Source organism: Phyllostomus discolor, chromosome 4, assembly GCF_004126475.2.
Source record: "Phyllostomus discolor isolate MPI-MPIP mPhyDis1 chromosome 4, mPhyDis1.pri.v3, whole genome shotgun sequence".
Classification (NCBI taxonomy): domain Eukaryota; kingdom Metazoa; phylum Chordata; class Mammalia; order Chiroptera; family Phyllostomidae; genus Phyllostomus; species Phyllostomus discolor.
Window position 1 is genome coordinate 117,915,600 of NC_040906.2, and position 25,023 is coordinate 117,940,622.

The window sequence follows — 25,023 nt, forward strand, 5'->3', positions numbered from 1 at the left end:
TTGCTGGTCTTATTCCAGATATCTCTTCTATTACTTAAGGTCAAAGGCAATAACTTTGTCACTACTTAAAAGTAAGTACATTTCTAAGACTACAATATGGTTAATCCTCCTAAAATTACATATTACAAATTTCAAAAAACCTAAAAATAGGGTGACCATATTATTATGCAGTTCCAACCAGGGCATTTTTGACAGTGAATGGGGCTCTATTAATAATTATACTGAGATGAACAGACTGTAATACATGAGTGTCCCAGAAAAAAGTGGGGGATAAGTCGCCCTACATAAGAGCAATCACTTTGATTTGTATATAATGGCTTATTCTCTGCATATGCTTAATTCATGAGCTTTAAATTCTATTTCAGATCTAGTGCTTTTCTTCAGCCTTGAAACCAAGGTCACCATTTTACAGACATCAAGCCAGAGTTAAGGGTGCTATCCATAAAGTTTTTTAAGCTTTACTTTCAAACTTAACTTTATAAACATTTGCTTGAAAAAGAAACATCTACATATTTCACAGAAAATATCACAACATATCACCAAATTTCAGACTTAGCTCTTCAAAAATTTTGAAGACTAATAACCTGATAACCACAAAATTGCTTATAAGATGGCCTGACACTCAGAAGTTTAAAAAACAACAACAAAAACCATCTTTCAAATAAGAAAAAAAACTTCAAGAATAAAAGAGTTGAAAAGCTTTCACTGAAAACTAGTCAAAGTGATAAAAGATAGTGGAAGCCATGGTCACAACACACTGCAGTGATGATTAAAGGGAACTCCAGTTAGTATTGTTATGGCTCTGCAAATGAATCTAGCATTAGCTGTACAACCTAGGAAACAAAAGAATGCTCTGCTTTAATTTGTAAAGCTGTAAATAACTACTAACAGACCCATGCTTTGAACTATAGTACTTTAATGAAAGGCATTATTTGAATATAATTATGATTCCCTAAGGCAGTGATTTTCAACCTTTTTCATCTCGTGGCACACATAAACTAATTACTAAAATTCTACAGCATACCAAAAAACACACTATATTTTTTGCCAATCTGACAAAAAAAATCGGTATAATTTTGATTCATTCACACCACACGGCTATTGTTATGTTGGCTGTTGTCAGTTTCTTATTTGACAGTCTGAGGAAAAAGAGGCTAGTGCCCCTGACTAAATAAATAGGTAGTGTATGTTTTCAAAATTCTTGTGGCACACAGGTGTGCCTGCTGAGGCACACCAGTTGCTGAGGCACACCAAGTGAAAAATTGTTGCCCTAAGGCAATAGATGTTCCAAGAGTTGGCTTTTTTGACTTAAAACTCAACCAAAGCAATAAGTGGAAGGAATCTCAAAGTCTAAATTCTTGACCTTATGCTGTGCAATGGGGCAGCCACTAGCCACATGTCACAATTTATATTTTAATTAATATAAAATTAAAAATTAAGTTCCTCAGCACACCAGCCACATTTCTAACGCTTAAGAGCCACTCATGTCTAGCGGACACCATATTAGGATAGCACAGATTATTACAGAATATTTTCATGACAGAAAGTTCTATTGGGCAGTGATGCTCTCTCTAGACCTACGCTGCTCTAGATCTTTACTTGAAGATTTCTAGAGGCAAGAAACTTGCAATAGCACAATAAAGTGCCTTCTGTTTTTGCAAAGTACTGTCAGGAAACTTTCCTCACATTCAGTCAAATCCAGCCTCTCTGTAACTACCACCAGAAATTACCAAAGTTCCGTCCACAATTTGGTGTGCAAGTAAATCTTCACAGAGCTAACTTAATTCCACCTACAAAGTTCTGCCCCTCATGTATACAATATTTAGATCCTAGGTCCTATTCATCCACATAAAAATTCACCTTCCAACGAAATAGTTCAAAGTTTCTATCGGCCTCGTGGAGTTATGCTAATTTACCCACGTGTACATTAGTAACATATGTCCAGGATCGGTTCTGAGCGTCAGTCACTATTACACTCCACTGTCCCTGTAAATGCACTCTCGTTTGTCAGACCAAGTACTCTGATTGATTTTTAATTCAAAAACCAAGCTCACAGTCATTCTAAATTTCTTAAAACATGGAGACCGAAATTAATTACAATTATCAAGTAGCTAACCAGTGCCTGGTGCTGCTCTAAACATTTAACGTGTGTTATTACCTCATATTATCCTCACGATCCTAAGTTAAACTACTACTACCCCTATTTTACAGACCAGAACAGCCAGCCAAAGACATGCTACATGATTTCCCTGGGAGTCACGGCTGTGGGCTCGCCCCACAGAGAAAAGAGTCGATCTCTTCTTTTTTCTAAATGCTACACTTCTACTAACTCTGCCTAACTCTTCTTCCACCCTGTCCATAGACCAATTTCCTTTAAAGATTGTTCAAAAAACCACCACCCAAATGACACGCGGAAGGTGTTTCTTACACTATTCCCAGCAGCTCCCACTCCTGCTCGCCAGCCCCGCTCCCTCGCCCCATGCCCACCCTCCGACGGGGAGGAGTCAAGAGCCAACTCCACACCCCGCGGGAGAACCCGGGCGCCGCGTAGGGCCAGCGCCTCTCACGACCGTCTTCCTTTCACCCCTCCAATGCGAACGCCAATATTACTCCCCCGCGGCCGCCCTAGGGCAGAGGCCAGGGCGGGGCCGGGGCCCTGACTAGCTGGGCTCGCCGCGCGGCAACCCTCCCGGTTCCCATCCCCTCCCCCGTCCGTCCCCGCACCGCCCCCAACGCCACCAACAACCTCTGCTTTAAGAACACTTGTAGGCACTGCTGCGCGTCCCGCGTGGAGAATGTGGGGGTAGAGATGGTGCGGTTTCTGCTGCTGCGGCCCGGGACACGCTTGGATAGGGACGGGGTGGGAGTGGGTTGAGAGTGTAGAAAGGGAAAAAGTGTTTCGGCTGGAGCGGGGTGCGCGGGGGTGGGGGAAAGATGGCGTGAGCCCGACTCTCACTGTGGGGCGTGGGTTGCGGAGACCAGGGAAAGAGCGCTACGGACGCCCCCAACACTAGCGTCCCGGGCACTGGCGCATGCGCGCTCTACCAGGTGGCGCGCGGTCTCCTTTCCAGAGCAAGCCACTTCCGCCACGCTGGTTGTGGGCGGAGCATCGTGGAGCGCCCGGGGTGGCCGCTTTCAACGCGGGCATTGAGCGTGGCCCACAGGCCCTAAGACAGGCCACCCTGAACTTGGCTCGGGCCTTAGAGCGAGGGCTACTGGGAGAGGAGTGGGGATGAGCTGAGAATCAAAGGATGTTCAAAGGCCAGTCTTGCATTCTTTAGCAATGGAGCTGGAGAGAGAATCAGTGACGGACAACTGGAACTTTGTTTCCAAGTTCAGGTCAGAGACTGACCCTGTAAATTTACTTTCAGGAATTAGGGTGAACCTGGAAATGAGCCGGATAGTGCTTTTAGCATGGTTAAGGGAAATGGAGAGATAAGAAAATACCGTTTCCCCAAAGGACCGCAATGCCTGGAGAGAACATGGAACCCTTTTTGGGACCATGGTACACCGGCGCCTACGCACCACCAGTGCCCACCCTACCTCCTGTAGAGAGTCATTAGAGAGGCATTGGGAAAGGTGACCTGCGATGAAGTTTTTCTCTCTGCTCGTTTTACCAAGGTTGGGCATCTAATGACCTACATTTATTATTGACACTTTTTCCTATTTTAAAGTTCTGTATGAGTGACCCTATATTTTTCCTTATTTTTGACCTGTTCTTCTTATTTTTAAGTCTTGCACTCCCACTATTGAACTGCACATCCTGTTCTTTCACATTTGATTAATACAGGTGTAGTTCTTTAAATAATAGGGTCATAAGACAATGATTTCACTCGCTTTATTTTATATGAAATCTTACTATTTATATTAACATTCTTTTCAGCTGCTTAAGGAAGACTGGATTAACCATGCTTATGTCCACTTCTACAATGTAAAATATAGTAACATACTTCACAGACATTCAACTACTAAACATCAGGTCTTTTTAAGCATTACTGCTTCAGTTATTTTCTTGCCTATAAATATCTGTGTTTTGAATTAATCTCTGAAATAAGCACTATTTGCTTACAGTGCTTAAAATAGCAACTTGATTTTCTCTGTGATTGTAGTTGTGTGTATAGTTGTGTGATTGTAATTGTGTCATTGTAGTTGTCTTCTGTTTTGTGTTTAGTTCACATTAATCTCCACAATTCAGTATTTGCTAAATACTTAAAGTTCCAAAAGAATCATTATATTTAGGTTGTAGAAGCTCACAATAATATGTAAATCAGGACTCAATTCAATGCTGAGCAAAGTGTAGAAGATAAGGGAAAGTAAAAGAGAAAATTGTCATAATTTCTTACAAAGGAAGACTGCCTTGTACAATAGTTGAAAAGCCCTTTGGAGTACACTACCAAGAAACTAGGAGAAAATTAAGAGAAAAATTATTACATCTAAGGAAATACAATCTGAAGCAGATTGTGTCAATTAAAACTGTGTTCAGCCTTGGCTGATGTGGCTCAGTGGATTGAGTGCCAGCCTGTGAACCAAAGGTGACCAGTTGAATTCCCAATCTAGGGCACAGGCATGGAGGGCTAGCCAGGTCCCCAGTAGGGAGGTGCAAGAGAGGCCACTATGCATTGATATTTCTCTCCCTTTCTTTCTCCCTCCCTTCTCTCTAAAAAATAAATAAATTAAATCGCTTAAAAAATAAAAATAAAAAACTGAGATTATGTTCAATTGATGTGGCCATAGTATTTCTCTTCTTGCACAGGAGTTCTATCTGCATCACATGAAAGCCAGATTTGACCTAGTCTTTCAGAATATAACTAGATCTTACTCTTGGGTTTCTGGTGTCTAATCACACAAAACAGGAGTTAATTAAAGTGAGCCATGGGGAAAGGAGACAGTTAAACAAGGCTCTAGTCAAGGGAACTAAAAAATTCACTCTTAGGAAATTGTAAATTTTGTTGTTGGCAGAAATCTTAGCTTTGAATTAGGATAACTCACATGAGTTACCCTAATGTTCCTACCTCCTGGAATCTATTAAAATCCATTTTTTTAATTTTGCTTTAGCCATAATTTTGTAGTTTGAGAACAATGCTGTACACAAAAGATCAAAGTATTATCCATTAGATTAATATCAAATATCCTAAACTATCAATGCTACTAAGGTATTTTAATTATAGCAAAGCTAAAACAACCTGTTGCTGAATTTAGGACATTAAGGACTATCACCTCTCAGAAAAATACATAATTTCTAAAGCATGTGGAGAAAACACATCAGGACACCAAGTGAATTGGTAATGCCACAAGAATTCTCCATCCCTTGAACAAAGGTGTTAGTGGCAAATAAAGCACTTTTACTGTGGACTTTTACATTACTCTGGCATAATAACCTTCATATAGATACACTAATGCAAGGAGAAATTGAACATACCTAAGGAAAAATGGCTCTTGGTATCTTAAAAAAATGGCTAGATTAGGTAATAAAAGAAGTCCTAATTCTCCAAATAGCAGAGGCCATGCCTAATACAGAACCATGCTGTGATAAAGTGGTTTCTTCCCATCATGTAAACACCATAGGGACAGTTCACTTCAAGTGACCTACAAATTCTTCTTTTGTGATCCATGACTCTCGCTTCCAGAGGTATTTTCTTTCCTATAGATCAATGATTTTATCCTTTTCTAATGCTTATATTAGTAACTATGGATAGAACTACACATTGTTTAGAATTGCATATTGCATTGTTGCTATATTCAGTAAATTTCCTGATATTAACTTTTTCAGTGCAATCTTAAAGGTAACTTGCTTTTAGTTTTAGAACAAGTCAGTCTGACCAAAAAGATTACTGAGCTCTCTGGTACCTGCGCAAGTCACAGAATATCACTGGGCTTCAGTTTTTATATCTGTAAAATGAGGTCATCAAGCCAAATAACTAAAACCTTGCAGCCCTAAAAAGTCTATGTCCCTTTAAAAGAGGAAGGACCAAAGGATGGGTCTTAAAGTTGTAAAGAATAATTTCAGCATCCATATTTGTGCTACCAAAAATTACATGAATATATATAGGGCTCCTGCTATAGGCTGACTTGGATATTCAACTGATAATACACATTTCAAAGGACTGTGTGAAAAAACATATGCTAATCAAATACAAGGTCTGGCACAAATCATGCCCCTCTTTTATTACAAAATACTTTATTACAAAATCATAAGCATGTAACTCCTTAACATAACAATATCACACTCAAGCACACCATAAGACATTTTAGGTGAAATGTTCAAATTAAAACTATAAACTATTATAACCATATTATTATCCTACCAACTACACTCAAGCAGGCCTTACTTCTGCCAGACCCTGTATATTGATATATGGGGGAGGGCATTATATAATTATTCAGGGTTTAATCAAATTAGTTTCCCATACCTTCCAATTAATTTATATATTTCAAAGTAGAGAGAGCAGCACACAATGAGAGAAGAAATGTTATGAATTGTAGTACTGAGCAGCTTTTAGAACTATGATCATGATCCATCCTTTTAGGATCCTCTCTTTGTAGGTTTAATATTCCAGGATATTTTAAATGAATGCTTAGCTGCTGAGAAAATGATCATGTTTTAGAGATTCAGAGTGGGAAGGGAATCATAGAATATCAGCATTTCAAAGGGCCCCTGAATACTCTAGACACATGGAAATTTAATTGCTTCCATTTCCATGGAATCCAATACATAATACTTCTTGTGCTGGAAATGAACAACCTCTACTTCCCCCCTTCCATAAAGATAAACTCTCTTCACTGAGTGTGAGTGATGAGTGTAATTATTTCATTCATTCAGCAAATATCTATTATGGGTCTACCACGTGCCTGACATTACTCTAGGTGATGCAGACACCAGCCTACAGTATCTGCATCATTATGGATGAAATGAGACATTCACATGGACTACCAAGTCCCGTGGAGGAAAAGGGACAGCATAGCTTTTCTCTCAAGGGAAGCAAAAGCCACGGCCTCGGCCATGACAGGTCTTTATTGGGTTTCACTGCCCATTACATGAAGGTCCTCATTTACTATGCACAGGTTCGCTTTAGGTGGTTACCTTTCACAGCAAACAAAGGATCCAATGCCACTAATCACATCACAGAGAGGGATATTTGCAAATGAAAAGACAGAAGTGGTTGAACCAGTTACACTTATCCTTGGAAAGTTTATCATGAATTTGAGGAAGTTACTTTCCAGTAAATATCCTCAATTCAGAGTGAGGGAGTTTTAGCAAAAAGCAAGACTCATAGCACCCTAAGCACATTGCAGGCCTGATTCCCCACAGGAGAACCTATCTGTGGGTGTGGGTCCTGTGCATCTCCATGTGGGAGCTGCACCCACGCCACGCAGAACAGTCTCTTTACTAGGAGTTGCAGATATAGCAGAGAACCAAACAAAAATCCATGTCATCATCAATCTCCCATACTAGTAGGAGGAGTTGGACAAAATAACAAAATAAATACTGAAAATATGTAATGTGGGTAGAAGGCCATGAGCGTTACAGGGAAAAAAAATTATACAACAGGGAAAGGATATGGAATGAGATGAAGCACAGGAGGAATGAGAGAATTGTAATTGTAGGTGGGTATAAGAGATCAACAAGTCAGTTTTAGGTATCAATAAGTAATTAAGGCCTGGCCAGTGTGGCTTGGTTGGGTGGAGCATTCTCCCATGCACTGAAGCACCACAGGTTCCATTCCTGGTCTGGGCACATGCCTAGGTTAAGGGTTCGGGACCCAGTTGGGATGCATGTGGAAGACAACCCATTGGTGTTTCTCTCACATAGATGTCTGCCTGTCTCTCTCATCAATAAATATATTTTTAAAGAATCACTTTATAAATATAAGTAATTATAGCCCTGGCTGGTGTAGCTCAGTGGATTGAGTACGGGCTGCGAACTAGGCATCGCAGGTTTGATTCCCAGTTAGGGCACATGCCTGGGTTGCAGGCCATGGCCCCCAGCAACCGCACATTGATGTTTCTCTCTCCCTCTCTCTCTCTCTCTCTCTCTCTCTCTCTTTCTCTCTCTCTGTCTCTCTCTCCCCCTCTTCCCTCTGTAAAAATAAATAAATAAAATCTTTTTAATAAATATAAGTAATTATAATTACTTATAAAATATAAGTAATTAAGTACAGTGTTTGTATTCTCTATAATGTTTTTGTCATCATGGGTAGGTTCTTATGGAAATGAAGGAAAATTTGCATTTGTAACTTTTTATAATAATAATTTATTTTCTAATCCTGCTCCGATAACAGAGGTCCATCTAGATCTGTATAACATATGTCAAGGAATATTTTACTTTTGTTTAAAGAAGACGTGAGGAAAGCTGAACATCCCCTGTCCAAAAGTAAGTCAATGACTAACTATTTGGCAGGGGAGTCAGTCTGTCGATCTCTAACAGAAAAGTGGAGACAAATATATAGAAACATCCAGTTCCCCCAAGTATTTTCATTGAAATATTTGATATAAACCAGGATATATTCAATGAATTATTTGAGTAACTGCCTCCACTTTATTGCATATTCATTTTTTATTGCACATGGAAACAGGGCCAAAAATTAATCAATGCCATGAGTGAAATAAACCACACTATGGCTAATTCAACCTGCAATTCCTAGTTCACACTCTGAAGCTGGATGCAATGAACCTATTTTGATTAAGGAGTGCTCAGATCAACTGTTAAATAATGACCAGGGAACTATATCAATATATTTGACCAAGTTCTTTTTATTTTTAGCTTTATACATGCAGCATAAGCTATATTTTCTCTTTCCAGAATGTATTTAAAACAACCTTATTCAGTGAGGTATAGTGCAGAAAATATGGGGTTTGGTGTCACTGACTAGCCATATTACCCTGCACAAGTTATTCAACCTGTATGTAACTATTCAACCTGTATGCAACTATTCAACCTGTATGCAGCCTGTATGTAAAACATATAACTATTACACTGTAAAATAGAAATAAGAACATCTATGTGGTAGGGTTTTTATCAGGATTTAAACTGAATAGCTCCTGACATATTGAAAATGTTCAGGAATTTGTAGTTACTATGTTCCAGTTTTTAATTAGCTATTGAATAATTTTATGATGTTTGTACTTTTGATGCACTGAATATGAAACTAAATTAAATACAAGAATCTCGTCTTAAGCTTTAGGGTTTTATATTTTCTGAATTCAATAAATATATATCAATATGACAATTATTCTTTTAACAAATATTTATTGAGGACCCATTTAAGCACATCAGTCATCATTAGGCCTTGGAGAAATAATGATAACACAGAGTCTCTGCCCTCAAAAAGTCGTCTTACTGATAAATTTAGGAGTGACAAAGATACATAAACAAGAGCAAAGGTGCTATAATAATATGGGGTGGTAAAAGTAGGTATACAGTTGTTCATATGGAAAATAATACAATAATTAGCCTTGCCTGGTGTAGCTGAGTGGGTTGAGAGCCGGCCTGCAAACCCAAATGTTGCCAGTTTGATTCCCAGTCAGGGCACATGCCTGGGTGGAGATAAAAGCTAGAATAAAGTCTGGCATTCAACAGAGAAATTGGACGTCTAGATTTGGGAATCAACAGCATACAGCATACAACATACAGCATTCTACACACATCACTTATATGTAGAATTTAGCCCTGTTCCTAGATTTGGTCTGAAAGCATTCTCATGAGGACCTGTGTGGTCACAACTGAAGCCAATAGGAGACAGTGAAATGCCCAAGAGAGCATGTTTTAAACAAGGAGAAGTGAGTCAAAGATTGGATTTTGGACACCCACATTCATTGGGAGAGGTTAAGGAAGAGGCTTACCAAGAACACTGAGAAGGCAGTAGTGTCACAGAAATCAGGAAAACAGAGAGATTTGGAGAGAGATTAATGGTACTTAGTAAGAATTAGAGTTAATTGAACTTAGCCAGTTCAAAATAACCTTTGGCAAAGCAGCTTCAACAGAGAGATTAGAAATTTCGTTGTAGTGACTTGAAAAGAGAAAAGTAAATATGAGAATTGAGAAATAAAGTGAGTTATTCTTTCCAAGAAAGTGGCCTGTGAAAATAAAGAGAGTAGCGAGAGAAATATTCAGGACCACAGGATAGATTTTCAAGATCAAGGGCTTGAGCATATTTATAAGCTATGGAGAAGAAACTGGTAAAGAGGAAAAGATTAAACACTTGAGACAGAAAATGGCCAATGACAAAAGCTTTACAATGCATAGATGGAATTAGATCTTGGAAGACTTGGGAAGGTTTTTGATCGAGTCCAGGAAGCAAGAGCAGCCTTAAAATGAAAAAGGATAGACTGGAGAAAGGAATGAAAACTCGAGGTGGTTCATACCGGATGACTCCAATTTTCCTTATAGGAAAGCTGGGATGCTGAAAAAGTAGTGACAATATAGTAAAATAAGTACAAGGTGTTAAAGTTTTGTAGACCATTGGAGAATGGGGAAGAGATAACCTTCCCCACTGAAGATAGCTCAGGGAATAGAACAGTGGTCCTTAAAGTATGGTTGCAACATCCATATCTTGTTCATGAAAATTTGGGTCCCACCTCATAACTATAAGATCAGAAACTGAAGGCTGAGATCAGAAATATGCTTTAACAGCCCTTCAGGTGACTTTCACTAATGTTTGAGAATGACTTCTACAGAACTGGGACTTCCCCCAACTAGCAAGTAAGTGATAAAGCATAAACTATGCTACTTAATCACATTCTCATCACTTTTTAGTAAACAGCATTTATTCAGGACAGTATCTTTAAGGATTTTTAAAACCTTGCTGGTTTGTCTCGAAATAGATGTCACATAAGGTTTAAAAATTTGAACAAAAAGTTATTTCTTCCAAGTTTTACAAAGCAGATGTGTATTATAAAACATTTTTGCCTCTCTACTCAATTTGTACATTTATAACAGAGAAAAAAAATAAAGTTATTGTTCACTACATCAAAAGTATTCAGTAACTCAGTGTAAGCAGCAGTTCTCAAATTATGCTCCTGAGCTAGTATCATCCCATTGTAACAATAGTGGGCCCTGACTGGTGTAGCTCAGTGGATTGAACACTGGCTGCAGGCCAAATGGTCACCAGTTCGATTCCTAGTGAGGGCACACACCTAGGTTGCAGACCAGGTGCACTCAAGAGGCAACCACACACTGATATTTCTCTCCCCCTCTTTCTCCTTCTCTGCCCCTTTCTCTTAAAAAAAAAAGAAGAAGAAGAAAAAGAAATAATAGGGGTCATTTCTCAATTCATAGGAGAAAGTTTATGAATTTTCTCAATTTTAAGTTCTCCCATAATTTTTTTTTTTAACTTTTGGCCCTTGCAACTGATCTTGCAGCATTTACCTTGCAGCAAATGCTAATAGATTACAAAAGAACTGAAAAAATAGTAAGTGAATATTAATGAAATGTGAAATTAGCCAGTCAAGGCTAGTTTAATAGTTTCTCTATAACTGAACACATGTTCATGGCTGTGGTTTTTATATTACATACCAATAATACAGTCATTGTCTACTACCATCATTACAACAATGTTGCCTTTGCAGAAATATTTGGAACTTGGAACTACTTTCAGGATCTGGGGGAAGTTCTTTTGAATACCCTAAAAGATGGAAGAGCTAACAGTCATGGCCTAGAAGGATCTTAAAGGCTTATTTGACAGCAGATATGTAGGTGGGTGATTAAGAAGAGGGGTTAGTTAGTCACAAAGCCTAGCAAAAGGAGAATTAGAATAACTTGCCATGACACGTTCACTTACTGTAGAGATGAGCGGGAAAAGATAAGTGGGTCAGGCTATCAGAGCCCTAAAATAATTCAGTGGTCCCTAACTCCCCTTATCTTGACTCCATTGTGACCAGTAATCTTTAGATATTTTGGCTTCCTTGAAGCTTCCCAAATGATGAGGTGATCAGGCTGATTGGAAAGCTCATTTGATCCAACAGTTATGTTTCTTCCTGCCAATCAGTAACTCAGCATTTCGGTTTTTATGCTGGACCTCTTAGGAGGCAGAGTGAGCCAGCTCTGGAAGAGTGATAATGGTGCCTGGTGACAACTAAGGAATCAAACCCCAAACTCCAACTCTACTGTGAGTGGCTCAGACAGCCCTCCTGGGCAGCACCCCCACCTGGAAAACTGCTTTTCTTCTGAACAACTACAGGGAACAGATAAATTAGCATATGCTTATTCACCTCATAAAAGTGCCATTTGCTTTATGAACAGTACTTTAAAATACCAGGAACTTAAGAAACTGAGAAATGACTTCTGAGTTCAGTCAGAAATTCTTCATAATTTGCTGGCGTGGTGGGTTGTAAATGTGAATGTATTAAAGAATCACACATTTGAGTTTAGCAGTTAAAGGAAGGAAGGAAACAAGGTGGAAGATGGAAAGGATAATTGGGTAAATGGAAAGAGGTTTGGTTGTTTTGTTTTGGGGTTCTTCCCACCCCCACCCCCCCATGAAAAGGACATAGGATCAGGAGAAAAAGAGAAAGAGCCAATGTAAACAGAGATATGAAAGTCATTTGGTAGATGAAGGATGAGTGGGCATCCAGGCTCCCTAAGAAGAGTGGGATTGTGGGGCAAAGGAGCACATTTCCTTTTCTAGAGAAAACTCCTTCAAAATGACTCTGAAATATAACATATAGGAGACAACTGAGTTGGCCTTATGTTGGGCACATCATAAGAAGGCAGGCTGCTTTGGAGGAAAAAAGATAAATAATAATGCCAGGAAATATAGAAGACAGTGGGAAAGCGGAAGACGGAATATGAGCTGGAGTCTATCCAGCTATCCCTAAGAGAAGCCGTAAGCAGGAGTCTGTCTACAGGAGCCAAGCACGGCTGTTGAGGACAGGACGTGGTGTACATCACTCATTCACAGGATGTCACAGAATGTCAGCATCACTCATTCATAGAGCCGACTCGACAGCACATTAACACACACTTCCAAATGCATAACTTCATTATCATAGAATGCCTTTAGACTCTCTTCTGTCTGGTCAAGTATCTCTCAATTTTTTATTTACCAAATATGAATTAAGTGCCTTTCAAATTAAAGAAGGAAAAAAGATGTAACCCTTGTCCTAGAGGAGCTTAAAGTCTAACAGGAGAAATAGATTTATAAACAAATCATAGCAGCTCTTATATGTGCACAACATAGTATGGGATCATTACTGAGTACAAGTTTTACTTTTAAAATATTTAAGCCAATACTTCAAACTATTTAATTCATTTGATTGGCTCCTTATCTCTTCACCAGCTTCCAGTCCTAACCTGCAGAGTCCAGTATTGTTAGGTTTTTACATTTGCTTCTAATCAGTTACAGCCACATGCATTTCATTTGCTTGTCCAGTGTAAACAGTAGTAGACAGTTTAGGGAATTCAGAATTATGTAATACGTAATCCCTGCCTGCAAGAAATTTGCAGCCCCATTGGGAAGATAAAGCTTATAGAATATTTTGGTTTTGCTATTTATATTTTAATATATTTTTGTTATTAATGGGATAAGTGATTAGATTGTATACCACCCTGTAACAATTCTACCATATTTCCCGGATAGGAGAGAGTTGGGGTTGGGAGGGTCAGAAGAGAAAGGATACCAAGAAGTATAATATCAATTTGAAAACAAAACAAAATAAAAACAAAACAAAACAAAAAAACCCCTGTATACTGGATGAATGCTCCAATCTCTCCACTTTTCAGTAGCTTGAATAATGTGTGCCTAGCTGTAGATTTTTTGTTGTTGATATTCCTTCTGCTTTGTATTCTCTGCACTTCCTGGTCTGTGGTTTGGTGTTTGTCATTAATGTTGAAAAATTCTCAGCCATTACTCAAATATTTATTTTGTGCCTTTCTTCTCCTTCTGGTATTCCAATTACAATTATGTTACACCTTTTCTAATTGTCCCACAGTTCTGGATATGCTGTTCTGATTTTTGCATTCTTTTTCCCCTTTGTTTTTTTCAGTTTGGGAAGTTTCTACTGACAAATTTTCAAGCTCAGTGATTCTTTCTTTGTCCCTGTCATTTCTACTGATTCACTCATCAAAGGCATTTTTTGTTTCTGTTACAGTGTTTTTATTTCTAGCACTTCCTTTTTATTTTTTCCTAGTATCCTATCTCTCTGCTTACATTATCCATCTATTCTTACACTGTATTTTACTTTTTCTACTAAATCCCTTAATAAATTAATCATAGTTATTTTAAATTACCAGTCTGATAATTCCAAAAAGCCATATCTTAGTCTGGTTCTGATGCTTGCTTTGTCTCTTCAGATTGAGTTTTTTGCCTTTTAGCATGCCTCGTAATTTTTTGTTGAATGTCTGACATGATATATTAGGTAAATGTGCCTGAGGTTAATAGGCCTTCAACGTGAGGTTTTATTTTTATTTTCCCAGGAGTTAAGCTGTGTTTACGGTTGCTGTAGCCAGTGTCAGAGGCTAAATTTTCTCTAGTATCCTTGTTTTTGTCGCCCTTAGAGATTTCTTCATAAGTTGGGTCTGAGGCTTGCAGGGTTCTTTTGTTTTTGTTTTTGTTTTCGTTTTAGTTGTAATCCTTTGTTATTATACAGGAACCTGACTGATGTGGTGTTAAGTATGGGGCAGGGAAGTGTTCTATAATCCTATGATTAAGTTTTGGGTTTTTTAGTGGGCCTGTGTCCCTAGGCTGCGACCTTCACAAGTACTTCTCTTTTGTTCTCTACCCAACCCCCACCCCTCCACCCCCTCCGTACCCCCACTCTTTAGGGCGGGCAAAAGTAGAACAGAGTTAAGCTGAACAAAGTGCTCTGGGTGTATTTCAAAATGTCTACTTTTCCCATCCTTCTGTGGGAAGTTGCAGGGCATTTTTCTCTGATCTTCACACTGAGAACCTAATGGGCCCCCTGTACGTAAAACTCATGAATGTAGGGGTTCCTCCCAAGGGTGGGTCCCCAGGGAGTTTTTATTTCTCAACTTAGTCCACAAGCTTAGTCTCCAGCAATCACAGTTACCCTGTAAGTGCTCCCACCAGGTTCTACCACTGGTTTCTGCTCCTGGTGAGCTATGGTTGTACTTTTCTGTCCCTCCAGTGTTTCAGGAACTGGTTCGCGCTATGACCTCAATTCTCTGATGGATCTAAGAAGAATTGTTGGTTTCAGTTCATTCAGCTGTTTTCTTGTTGTGAGGATGGTGGGGACAACTTCTAAGCTGTTGGACTGGAAACTGGAAATCTACTTCGATTTTATATATAAAAATAATCTATGAATATTAGAATCCTAATACCTGACAGCTGAAGCCACTGTAGTATTCAATGGCACACTGCTTAATGCTCAGATATAATTGTTGAACTCCCTGGGTGCTAGGTTTTTTTAGCTGAATCACCCAATCCATCCGAGCTCATATTTACTCATTTGTAAAATGAGAGTAATATCCATTCTTCCTAAATTATAGACATACTGGGAGGGTCAAGTAGGAATATATGAGAAAACATTTGGACAAAAATTCAATGAAAAATAAAGCAATTTCTATGGTTCTTTTCTTTATACCATAGCCTATAAAAGTAAATATTCAAAGGAGTCATACACTATTTAACCCAAGACCTTTTTAAACTACTATATTAATTACAAAAATATTCTTTGCATTTTGAATATATTTTATTTATTTATTTATTTATGGTCAGAAGGGAAGGGAGAAAGAGAGAGAGAAACACCAATGTGTGGTTGCCTCTTATGTGCTCCCCCACTAGGGACCTGGCCCGCAACCCTGGCATATGCTCTGACTGGGAATCAAACCTGCAACTCTTTGGTTCACAGGCCAGTGCTCAATCCACTGAACCACACCAGCTGGGGCTTGAATGTATTTCTTAATTTACCACTTGTTTTAAAATTATGGTAGATAATAAATCTGAATAGGTATGATCTAATGACAGGCAATTATACAACTCTAGTATAGAAAACTAATATTATATTATTGAATACACTTGTTAAAATAAATATTACATAAAACAGAAATAGATTCTATATTAATAATAAAATATCTGAGATTTTTAGTCACACAATTGTCTAGGATTATTTAAGGTTTTTTTAAAAAATTAATTTATTTTTATTGTTGTTCAAGTACATTTTTAAAGCTTTACTGAGGTATAATTTACACATCATAGCACCCACTTATTTTTATCGTATGGTTTTAGTAAGTTTACCAAGTGGTACAGCTATCACCATAATCCAGTTTTAGAACATTTTCATCACCCTTATAAATTTCTTTGTGCCTATTTTGGTTAATCCCTGCTCCCACTCCCAGTCCTAGATGACCACTAATTTGCTTTCTGTCTCCGTAGATTTGCTTATTCTGGACATTTCATATTAATAGAATAGTATAATATGTGGCTGTTTTTGTCTGGCTCCTTTCCTTTAGCATAGTCATCTTCTAGCCTGCACCAGTATTTCATTCCCTTGTATTGCTGAGTAACAGTGTCCATTGAATGGACTTAACACATTTTGTTTTTTCTATCTACCAGATGATGGACAACTGGGTCATTTCCACTTTTTGGCTATTGTAAATAATGCTTCTATGAATAATACCTATGCATACTTGAGTACAATTTTTGTGTAGATATGTGCTTTTATGTCTCTCGGGATAAACCTAAGAGTAGAATTGCTGGGTCATATGGTAATTTTATGTTGAACGTTTTAAGAAATGGTCAAACTGTGGTTGTGCGATTTAACATTCCTACCAGCAATGTCTGAGGATTCTGATTGCCCCACATCCTTATCAACATTTGTTATTTTTTGTCTAATTATATACATTTTAGTAGGTATGAAATAATTTATTTATTTTTTTAAAGATTTTATTTGTTTATTTTTAGAGGGGAAGGGAGGGAGATAGAGAGAGAGAGAAACATCAATGTGCGGTTGCTGGGGGTTATGGCCTGCAACCCAGGCATATACCCTGGCATGGGAATCGAACCTGGGACACTTTGGTTCCCAGTCCGCACTCAATCCACTGAGCTACACCAGCCAGGGCTGAAATAATTTCTCATAGTGGATTTAATTTGCATTTTCATAGTGATTAATGATGCAAGAGTTGTGATGCTCATTAATATTTTAGGAAAGGCATATAAGCTACTTGTATACCTTCTTTGGTATACAAAATGTATATTCAAAACTTTTTCTAGTCATATGATAAAACCAAAATTAAAGAATTACAGATACATTATTTAGATTCAATTTGATTTATTATAGAAGCATTGCATATATACATTAGATACAGTCATGGTACAGTTAATTATCTTCAAACTTATTAAATAAGAACAACACTACAGAATATCAATATTGACATGCTGAGTCTTCAACAGCAATGATCTTATCTCATCTTGGTATTCCCTGCACCTAACACTAAACCTAGCATTGTGCCTAAAACATTTTGTGAGTTTAATGGGTGTTTTTTAAAGTATATTTTATTGATTATGCTTTACAATTTTCCCAATTTTCCCCCCTTATCCCCCTTCACCCTATACCCACCAACTCTCCAGCTTCCCCCCCTTAGTTCATGTCCATGGGTTGTACATAAAAGTTCTTTGAATTCTGTTTCCTATACCATTTTTTACCTCTCACCATCTATTTAATGCCTACCAACTATGCTTCTTCTTCCCTGTACCTTTTCTCCCCATCCCTCCCTCCTCCACTGAAAACCCTCCATGTGATGTCCACTTCTCTGATTCTGTTCCTGTTCTAGTTGGTTGCTTAGTTTTTGTTTTCATTGTTTTTGTTTTATATTTTTAGGTTCATTGGTTGATAGTTGTAAGTTTGTTGTTATTTGACTGTTCATATTTTTGATCTTCCTTTTCTTAGATAAGTCCCTTTAACATTTCATATAATAATGGCTTGGTGATCATGAACTCCTTTAACTTGACCTTATCTGGGAAGCACTTTTTCTGCCCATCCATTCTAAATTAAAGCTTTCCTGGATAGAGTAATCTTGGATTTAGGTCCTTGCCGTTCATGACTTGGAATACTTCTTTCCAGCCCCATCTTGCCTGCAAGATTTCTTTTGAGAAATCAGCTGATAGCCTTATGGGCACTCCTTTGTAGGTAACTCTTTCCTTTCCTCTTGCTGCTTTTAAGATTCTCTACTTATCTTTAATCTTGGATAACTTAATGATGATGTGCCTTGGTGTGTTCCTCTTTGGGTCCACCTTCTCTGGGACTCTCTGGGCTTCCTGGACTTCTTAGAAGTCTATTTCCTTTACCAGATTGGGGAAGTTTTCCTTTGTTATTTGTTCAAATAAGTTTTCAATTTCTTGCTGTTGTTTTTCTCCTTATGGCATCCCTATAATTCAGATATTGGAATGTTTCACATTGTCCCAGAGGTTCCAAAGTCTCTCTTCATGTTTTTGAATTCTTATTTCTTCATTCTGTTCCAGTTAGATGTTTATTTCTTCCTTTTGTTCCAAATCATTGATTTAAGTCCTGGTTTTCTTCCTGTCACTGTTGGTTCCCTGAATATTTTGCTTTATTTCATTTTGGGTATCTTTTATTTATTCTTTCATTTTTCGACCAAGCTCAATCAGTTCTGTGAGCATTTTGATTACCAGGGTTTTAAATTCTCCATCAGATAGGTTGGCTATCTCCTCTTTGTTTAGCTCTCTTTCTGCAGTTTTGCTCTGTTCTTTCATTTTGGCCCTATTTTTTTGTTTGGGGCCCCTGTTAAGCTGTAAGTTGTAAGGGAGCAGGGCCTTAGGTATTCACCTGGGCAAGGCAACCCTCTTTGTTGTGCTGCAGCACTGCCTGTGGGGGAGGGGCCAGAGAGGGAAGAGCGCAGATCATCTGCTCCTCTCTAGCAGACTTTTCGAGGAGTCAGACTGGGAGTTTCTCCCACTGCAGCAACCACCATGGTCCACAGCCCACTCTGAGTCTCAGTTTCCCCTTAAGTCAGCCCTGCCTGCACAGTCCACAGCCTTACTACTCTGGTTGTTCTGGTTGATTTTTTCTTTAATTCTTTGGTTGTCAAAGTTATAGGCAGTTTGATTTCCTGGCACTTCTGGTTGTTTATTGATTTTAGATTGGTTGTTATCCTCCTTTTGGTTGTGCGAGGAAGCAAAGGGTTTCTACCTACGCCTCCATTTTGGCCAGAACTCCTAATGGATGTTTATTAAATAGTTTGCACTCACATTTTAAAATTCAGACCATGTGATATTATTTTTCTTTTTGGAACTTTTTCAAGGGCTCCAGTAAGCTGCCCTTTTGGCTTTGGGAGGCATGGCAACATAAGGCAGTAGTTATGGGTACAAGTTGTAGAGTCAGATTGCCTGGCTTCACTGCTTTCTGTGTGCACTTTGGAAGACTACTCGGCCTCTTTTATTAGGCCCTGGGTTCGTTATCTAGTAACTATACGTGCCACATAGGGTTATAATGAAGAGTAGATGGGAATGTTCATATAAAGTTCTTAGCACAGTGTCCGATCAGAATTAGTGCTAGTAAACATCATTACCACTGTGGTTGTTAGAGTCTGAAAAACCGGACTTCAGCTATAGATTTAACAGAGAGGTTGGTTAGCTGTCTTTCCCCCTAAAATATGTTTATATGTGTATACTTTCTTTTGAAACCAATAAACATAATAACATTACAAATAGTAAAAAGATGGCTGATGCTAAGTGAAGAGCAAGGTTTTAAAAAGATTGGCAATGAGTGTGTTATCTTTATTGCTAATCCTAAAGTATTAACAATTGTTACTTTACTACATTGTAGCATCATCCCCCGGCTTATATAAAACATTTTTTTCCTAATTCATCTTAAATCTTTATCATGAAATCAGGTAGTCCCTCAAAAGAGCTCCTCTAACTTACACACCAGTTTTCATCTAGAATTCCAACTTAGGTCTTTCCTTCTTGTATCACAAATAGTTATATTTTATTGAGTGCTTGTTATGTGGCATGTGCTCTCTAATGCATCTTTTCTCTAATCCTTACAACAACCTAGAAAGGTAGGTGTTATTGGCCCCATTTTAGACACAAGGAAATTGAGACTCAGGTGGTTGTGTAATTTCTCAAATCACACAACAGGTAAATCAAGAGCTTATATTTAATCCAATATTTGTGTGACTCTCATGGGCTGTCCCTCTTGCAAAAGAGGTGTTTAAAGCTTTTGTTTACAAAAACTGTATATAAATTTCTAATTAGGCATAAGAAGTCAGTGAGATGCCTGGGACTGTGAGACTGAATTTCTGGGACTGAATTTGGGATTATGTGGAAATGAATGATGCTTAGAAAAATTAGTGATGCACTTCACATGAGTTTTTCCCCCTCTTCCATTTTTTTCTGCTACCCCTTACCCCCTCAGTTTCCTCCTCTGTTTATCTTTATCTGTGCTAATAAATGGTCTAAAGTAGGAACAGAAATTGAGTAGGATTAGCATTGGAGGCAGAGAGAAGTACCCAGATCCTAAAGTGACCTTCTTTTTCTCTTCTCCTTTTCCCTTTCTCTTCTTCCTATTTCTCCTTTTCTTTTCCTTTTTCTCTCTCCCTGTTTCTCTCTTTTTTTAATCCTCCAAAGAGAGGAAGAAATAAGCAAAGGAGAGAAGGAAGGAAAGAGAGAGACAAGAAGAGAGGAAGGAGGGAAGGAAGGAAGGAAGGAAGGAAGGAAGGAAGGAAGGAAGGAAGGAAGGAAGGAAGGAAGGAAATTATGGACTTAGGGGACACGGAAAAAATGGGGAGATCTGTTGGCAGTGGCTAGGCATTAGGGTACAAGTCAGAGTTTTCTTTCCTCCTTCTTCACTGCTACATTCCCATTTCTGGTTTTGTCTCCAGCAATAGAACACCTCTAGTTTCAGTAAATGGTGACCAAGGAAGGATGTGTACTCTACTTGTCAACTGATGTTTGTCTGGCTATTAAAGGATCTAGATAAGATGGGTTCAAATCCCTATGCCCACTTTGAGCATATCTGATGCTCTTCCCAAGGCTTCTCCATATTCTAGGGAATTTATAGTCTTGTGGTTACCTCCAGTTTTAACTTCCTGATTCCACTAAATTTGGCTTCTCCTCTCGGTCTTAAACATTCTTTCATCTCAATATCTGCATCTATTTACACCTGGAACTCAGCCCATTTCCTTGATTTCTATTATTTTAGAAACCATTCTCACAAGGCCTCTTTGTGTATAGTGAGCTTTTCTGAAGGTAAGGAGAAATGAAGAATTACAGTGCAGCTCAAACAAAATTGAATACAATGCATCCCTGTTTTTAAAATGCCTGCAGCTGTACTAATGTCTGCAACTTTCTTTGAAATTCATTTTTATTAGAAAGATAAATTTCTGGAGAGATAAGAGGATGATAGATGTACCAATGTGTGATAAAGCAAGTGTAATGAAATATTAATGTAGAATTTAGGTGATAAGTAAATGGGTGTTCACCGTAAAAATTATTTCAACTTTGCTGCTTGTTTGAAATATTTCATAATAAAATATTGGGGAAAACACATAAAAATCCCTTCTGTCTCTTTGCCAAGTCATTCAGTCATCTGTCCTACACTCTCTCTGTCTTTAATTCTGGATTTTCTCCACAGTAGGGAAACCCTGCCAAAATTTCTGTTCATTTCTAGTGGAAAGAAGTTTAGCTTTTTTTGCATTACCTCCTACTAATCATACTATTGTTATCTTCTCACCCAAATTGCTTAATGTCTTCTCCTAAACAAAGGCCTCCTTAAGAATTCTTTAAGAGCAAGAACTATCTCATATATATGATATATATATTTATGTATATAAATATACATCATATATATGTATATATCATATATATGATACACATAAAATACAGATAAATTCTTTAATGCATTTAATAGTACCTTGTTTATAAGAGATACTGAATATATATAAGAGGGCATATGAAGCCCAAAAAAGCTGGTTTAAGTCCTGGATCTCTCACTGTGTGACTTTGGATTCATTATATAACTTCTCTGAGTCCATTCTCAAGTTTTCTAATCTAAAAAAAAAATGAGATTTTTAAAAAAAATGCCTACCCTACAAGGTTGTCATGAAAATGAAATTGGATACTGTGGGCTCTTTAAGATTATCACCAGTCATTGATCAATTGGATAATGAAAAGAGGGCAAAACCTGTTTATGTGACTGACTGTTGGGGTCTCTGCCTTTCTGGCTAATGAGCAATAGGTATTCAAAAAACCAGTACATTGTCCTATATGGAAGCTCAGCTTCTTCCAAAGGCCTTCCTTTTCCATTCACAGTTTCAGTCCTATGGGTAATCCTCTTAAATGAGCTACTGTCCAGATGTTCTCAGTACTGGTACTTTCTGTAGTGTCCCTGTGGCACAGACAAAACTTGGGTATCCTTGTCAGTCCAAACAATAGTAATATGGATACTCAACTTCTCTTTGTTCAGATTTGGGTCCTAGTGCCTTGGGTTCTAGTAGTTACTTCAATAACCTCAAGAAATGTTCAATTCAACATCTGCTACATTTTGAGAAATAAATTAATTAATGCAAGGGGAGGTGGTTAATTATGCTCATAGAGCATGCAATAGCATTTCACTGTGAATTTTCATTTTCCTTTCCACAAATTTGTTTACTCATTTAAAAGTTTCTTTATCATGTTACGTTCTTGAAAATAACTTAAGCATTCCTTATCCTCTTTTAACTTGTCTACTTCCTTAGCTGAAGGTAATATAAATGGGAATTGTTAAATAATTTTTTTATTAGCAACTGGCAGATTTTGCAAATTGCCTTTTACTGAGCTTGGAATTGCAAAAATCATACACCACAAGCTGAATTTTGAAAGATCACTCAATATCAGGATGTCTTCCAAAGCAAGATATTTGAAAGCAGTATTTAAACAGAAGAGTACAAAAGAATTTAAAGACCCCTGAAAATGGTTTCAACTAAATTGGTTAAATAGTTATTAATATTTTATTATTTTTCAGTAAATATTTTAGAAATTTTTTAGAGATTCTTATAAAATGCCAAAAGATAATAATCAATTACATAAGGTATGCTTTAGAAATCTGGGGTAGAACAATTAATACTTAAATATCTATTTAATAGTCCTCTTTTAGAAAGGCATGAACATAGATTTTTAAAAATATACTTTTACCACAATGTCTGCAAAACATTTTGGCAGACTTCTGCAGCTTTAAAAAGTAAACCACACTCATAGGATATTTTTCTTCTTATGACTATAAAACACAAGGATATAATCACAGCAATCTTATAATAAGGATCCAAGTTTATTGCATGAACTGTGTCATTAACAGAAAAATAAGATTTTTTTAAAAAAATTATTTATTTATTTATTTTTAGAGAGGAAAGGGAGGGAGATAGAGAGAGAGAGAGAGAGAGAGGGAGAGAAACATCAATGTGCGGTTGCTGGGGGTCATGGCCTGCAAGCCAGGCATGTACCCTGACTGGGAATCGAACCTGCGACACTTCAGTTCGCAGCCTGCACTCAATCCACTGAGCTATGCCAGCCAGGGCTGAAAAAAAGATTTAAGGATTTCTTTTGTTTTTCTTTGGTGGTTGGCAGTGGGCTTGTCTTCTTCCATACTTAATCAATTTGATTTTCCTTATAATCAAGAGAAGTGTGTTTGACCTAGCCTACCAGTGTTGAAAATGTAGTCTATTCAAGGAATTAGAAATCTCTGCTACATTTGATCACCCATTCTTCATTTATCTGTATTCAAGCTGCTATTTATTGAGTGCCTATGGCAAGGCACTGTTTCAGGTGCTAGGGATGAGCAGTAAACAAAACAGAAGCTTTCATAGTATTCCATTATACTGTATATTTGAGTTAGGGCAAGAGGGAAGACAGACTATAAGCAAATAAAAAGGTAAATGTAAGTTATTGGAGAAATAGAGAATAATAAAGCAGAGGCTGGGACATAAGGAAGCCAGATGAGGCTGTCTGACAGAGAACTGCTATTTCACTTAATCTGTCTGGGAAGACCTCACTGAGAAGGTAACATTTGAAAGCATAAGCGAGTAGATATTCCAAAGAAAAGTGTTCCAGGTGTTCCAGGTACAGGGAACTGGAAGTGTGCAAAGGGCCCACCTCCTTGAAGTTCTCTCCTACTCTTAAATGTCCCTATCCACAGTACTTGCCTCTCCACTTCTTCTTCCTCTGGGCCCTTCAGTGGTGTTTTTCCTCCTCCCTGGTGTGGAAACTGCTTTCTGTTCCTCTCCCTCTGTTCCTCTCCCTCACCCATCCCTTTTGATAGTGTTGTCAATTGACATTTTTTAATTTATTCTTTAAAATACCCATGCAACTGAACAGAATTTATAGTTCTTAGGATGCCTGACATCACCATAACAGACTGACCTAGCTGATAGCTTGCAGTTCAACAATTTAAAAAAAAGGATGTGAAATTCATATTTTAGCTAGAGGAAGTTTTGTAGCATCCCAGAACCAGAACATCTCATTTTGAAAGATTAGATTTCAACGCTCCTTTTATTAATGTATTTCAGGAAAGGCAGAGGTAGACATAAGATCAGTAAGGCTAATGTGTTGTAAGAACTAGTAAATTTGGAGGAGATTTCAAAAGGCCATCTGGTTCATCCTCCTGTCTCTTGTCAGATCAGTGTTGAAACTGATTCAGATCACTGGAAAAATTTCCATTGAGAGAGGTTCTACAATTTTTCTTTATAGTCTGGTTTAGTGAACTAAACTGACTTCAGAGAAAATTAACTCACTTAAAAACACTTTTTGTTCATGTTCTTACTCCCTGTTTAGAATGTTTTCCTCTTCACTCATGCAAACTCTGCAATGACTTACTAACTTGTTAATGCTCCATAAAACCTTATTCATCTATATAAGCCACTGTTATTTTCCACCTCTAAACTAATATCTATAACATTTAGTTAGAAATTAAATGTGAATTATCATTTCTCTTATAAAAGTACATGTATATGCTTTACTCAATATTTCATTACTATAAATATTGTCTCTCCATTCATATCATCACTGCCATAAGAAAAAGAACTGGAGCTTAAACTTTTTTGTTTGTTTGTTTTAGCATAGTACTTCTTATATAAAATAC

The 25,023-nt window shown here is 37.7% G+C and overlaps 2 protein-coding genes across 8 annotated transcripts in view; one reads left to right on the forward strand and one right to left on the reverse strand.

Annotated features, from left to right (window-relative positions):
* The window catches only part of SUPT3H (SPT3 homolog, SAGA and STAGA complex component), a 472,076-nt gene extending 469,036 nt beyond the window's left edge, over positions 1-3,040 (reverse strand). For 2 of the 3 annotated variants that reach the window (XM_036024180.1, XM_036024179.1), the window contains exon 1: positions 2,747-3,039. The gene's annotated coding sequence lies outside the window, so the exon portion shown is untranslated. Of the gene's footprint in view, positions 1-2,746 lie in introns of all 3 variants that reach the window. The other variant, XM_036024178.1, reaches the window with a different exon arrangement.
* Positions 1-25,023, forward strand: part of RUNX2 (RUNX family transcription factor 2) — a 319,729-nt gene that overhangs the window by 46,545 nt on the left and 248,161 nt on the right. The window lies entirely within an intron of this gene.